Source organism: Silurus aristotelis (assembly GCF_946808225.1).
Source record: "Silurus aristotelis genome assembly, chromosome: 4".
NCBI lineage: Eukaryota > Metazoa > Chordata > Actinopteri > Siluriformes > Siluridae > Silurus > Silurus aristotelis.
In genome coordinates, this window is record NC_139577.1 from 7,512,607 (window position 1) to 7,516,495 (window position 3,889).

At 41.9% G+C, this 3,889-nt stretch overlaps 1 long non-coding RNA gene across 1 annotated transcript in view; it reads right to left on the reverse strand.

Annotated features, from left to right (window-relative positions):
- Window positions 1-3,053, reverse strand: part of LOC310725158 — a 31,960-nt gene extending 28,907 nt beyond the window's left edge. Inside the window, exon 1 of the long non-coding RNA XR_014533258.1 lies at window positions 2,974-3,053. This is a non-coding gene — a long non-coding RNA (uncharacterized lncRNA). The remainder of the gene's footprint in view (window positions 1-2,973) is intronic.
- Between the last annotated feature and the right edge of the window lie 836 nt (window positions 3,054-3,889).

Below are 3,889 nucleotides of genomic sequence, written 5' to 3' on the forward strand. Positions count from 1 at the left end.
TATGTATCTGTCAGTTACACAGAAGGTGGTGTTGCCTATGTAACTATGAGTCACACTAAAGAAGGTGTGGCCTATGTAACTGTAACTGTCAGTCACAATGAATGAGGTGTGGCCTCTGATTGACTAAATTAACTTGTTTTCTGTTGTAACTTGGTAAGAAGTGAGTTTATATCAGTGATGGAGGCTGATGTATTAAAATCTTCTTTAACTTTTACCTTAAATCCATCTGTGTTCTACAAACACACACACACACATTTCATCAGGAGGTTGGAGACGAACTCATTCTCTGCCCGCTGCGAGCAACTTTATTGGTCTGGATAATATTGACTCAACTTTGAGTTCCATCATATCAAACTTAAATGGTGTTTGTGCAGACCTGAGTGAGATGGAGGGATTTATGAAAGTGTTTGTGTGACAGACACACACACGATCACAGGAGAAACGTTTCCCAGAACTGGTGTAGGAGCAGCAGGTTCTGCTCATAACGTTCATTCCAACTCCTGGAGTCTTCCTTGTCTGCTAGAAAGTGGATTGATACAAATCTGCACTGCGCTGTAGCAAACATCACAAGCAAACTTCAGATCATGGACCTTTATGCGTTATTCAGAAATCTGATCCAATATTTAAAGAACCTTTGAGGAACCTGTATATTTTTAGCATTGGTTCCATCAAGACTTTGTAGAACTTAATTCTCCTTTAGTAACAATTAACACACAATCTGAAGTGAATTATTTTCCTATAACAGCAAATCATGCAGTGTGTTTTTCACCCTATAACACAACAATTATGTATTTATTAACAAACAGCATGTAACCATTTTTTTATATTTTGCCATGCTTTTAGAGACGTCAAATAAACACACATCCTTCTATAAAAAACGCTATGCGAATGAGCTGTTACTATAGAAACGTATACTGTTCTTTAGAGAATGCCGTATACAGAAAACATCTTCGACCAATCAGACTCCAGGATCCAGAAAAGCTTTTTGTTTTTTTTTGTGGTGTAATAACTATTTATGATAGAATGATTTGCTCGCAGGTATCAGCATGCACCTGCATCATCACATATCTGGATTTCTCATGACAGATCCGACTACCAAAAACTCTAGACAGAATCTGTGATCATCTTCCAAAAGGAGGCTTTCCGCTCTCAGGCATGCGCGCACACGTTTATTCAAATATAAATATGTTGTAGGTGCATTGAGAACATTTTCACCCCGCAACCCCTCCACCCACAACCCCGCCAACACTTCATACCTCGCGATCTCGCCAACAGAAACCTGGCGACGTTCTCAACGACGAGACGTGTTACTTAACTGCGCCTGCGACAGGGAATTCCTTTCACCTCAAACATCAACACAATACGACTTCTGTTTGACACAACAATGGTGTGTTTTGTGTGTGTGTGTGTGTGTGTGTGCCTGCACGTAGTTGCCGCCGGGTTAAATGCTTCAGAATAATCCTCGCTGTTTAGGGAAGCGTATGCAAATAACAAATCTGGGGAATTTATTGATTTGAATCGTTAGTGAATGATTAACTGTCGTGTGTGTGCATGTTTGTGTGTGTGTCTGTGTGTGTGTGTTATTCTTGCTGTCTTATAAGGGTTGACACACAAACACACACACACTGAAAATGACCTGCTGGCATCTTAAGAAAGTTCTGTCACATTCTGTCACCACGTGTGTGTGTGTGTGTGTGTGTGTGTGTGTGTGTGTGTGTGTGTGTGTGTGTGTGTGTGTGTGTGTGTGTGAGTGTGTGTGTGTGTGTGTGTGTGTGTGTGAGTGTGTGTTTAAAACACCTGTCCTTTGTATTTCTCTGGAAGGAAACATGTCCTGCACGACTGAACAAGTTCACTGTCTCATAGTAACATGTTAAAGTTTCTGTCTGGTATGAGGAGTGATATTCCAATAGGAAATATTAAACTATGTGAGAGAAGCACACACACACACACACACACACACACACACACACACACACACACACACACACACACACACACACACACACACACACACTTTTACAGAGACATGCTAAGTGTCTCCACATGGTCAAAACTTGATTAAAGAGACATTTGTTAAAAGACAAAAATTCTGAACACTATGGAGTCCTAACAAGATCTTTGTTATATACATCAGACAACCTGACATACACACACACACACACACACACACACACACATTCACACACCTATTATCACACTTGCACACACACACACACACACACACACACACACACACACACACACACACACACACACACACACACACACACATTTTGGAATCCCCATGAAGACAATGTGATACACACATGACAACCTGACCTACACACACACCTATACGCACACACACACACACACACACACACACACACACACACATACACACACACACACACCTATTCAGATAATATTACACACACCTGGCAACCAGACCTACACACACACTCACCTGGCACAAACACACACTCACCTGGCACACACACACACACACACACACACACACACACACACACACACACACACACACACACACACACAAGCATACACATTTTCGAGATTATTATTAAGTCCTCACAAGGTTAATGTTACACACACCTGACAACCTGCCCTACACACATCTGTGTCATATACCATATACCATACACACACGTACACACACACACACACACACACACACACACACACACACACACACACACACACACACCTATACATGCACACATCTACACACATTCGTGCACACAGTGAAACAACTAGTATCCTTAACTAGAGGCATGCACAGTAGGTGTGTGTGTGTGTGTGTGTGTGTGTGTGTGTGTGTGTGTGTGTGTGTGATCAGTACAGGATCAGGATGGTTATGTGGGATAATGAAAGCAGCCCTTTATGTAAATAGCTGCTTTAATTACATGTGAACTGTCATGTGAATGTAAACTGACTGAAGTAAGTGTGTGTGTATGTGTGTGTGTGTTTACTCACGGGTTTAATGTTTTATTATCTATCTCCGTATGTAATTACACACATGCTTTGATCTGAGCGCTGTCGATCGGGAGTCTTTGAGTGTGTTTGTGTGTGTGTGTGTGTGTGTGTGTGTTATATAGCCAGAGGGAAGGAGGTGTAATTCTGTTAAACATGACACTCTACTTAAAAAAACTACAAAGGTGAACATCGCTCATCACCAAAGTTTCAGGGTGGGCGTGGCCATGTTTTCGGGAGGGGCATGGCCTCTCTGGGGTCCTATGTGTTGCTTGCTGTAAGTTGGATGTCATTTTGTTGAAAATATTTGAATTTGCAGAAAATAATCTTCACCATCTGATTTTGTTTTTATTTTTATTTTTATTATTTACACCTTTTTTTTCTCTATTTTGTGAATTTGATGCCGTTTTTTCTGCATTTCATATCGCAGGTGCGAAACCCGACTCCGGGAACTTTCTTCACTGTTGGGAAGGTCTGTGTAGTGAGAAGAGTGTGGACTAGGATGATAATATTCTCTTACACACACACACATCTTGATCTACAGTAGGTGTGTGTGTGTGAGACAAAAGCTAGATTGTAGCAGGGCCTCAATTGCAAAAGGTGTTTTCCGAACACACACATATTCAATTCAACGTTGTCTTCTATTTGGCAGGGAGGACAAATGCATCATTTGGAAAGAGACAGATGAAAACATTCCTCGTGGCAAATCCTCCCTCCATCTCTCCATCCATCTCTCTCTTTTGCTCTCTCTCCCTCTTTCTTGCACACCATCGTTCATTAATAAACTCGTAAATTTGGACGTTGACGAGGTGGACTGCTTGCTGTGCTGCAGGACAGCTCGGGGCCTCTTGCTGCAGGTGACTGGGGCTTGACGCTTCCCGTGTGCAGCGATGCGAACACACACACACACACACACACA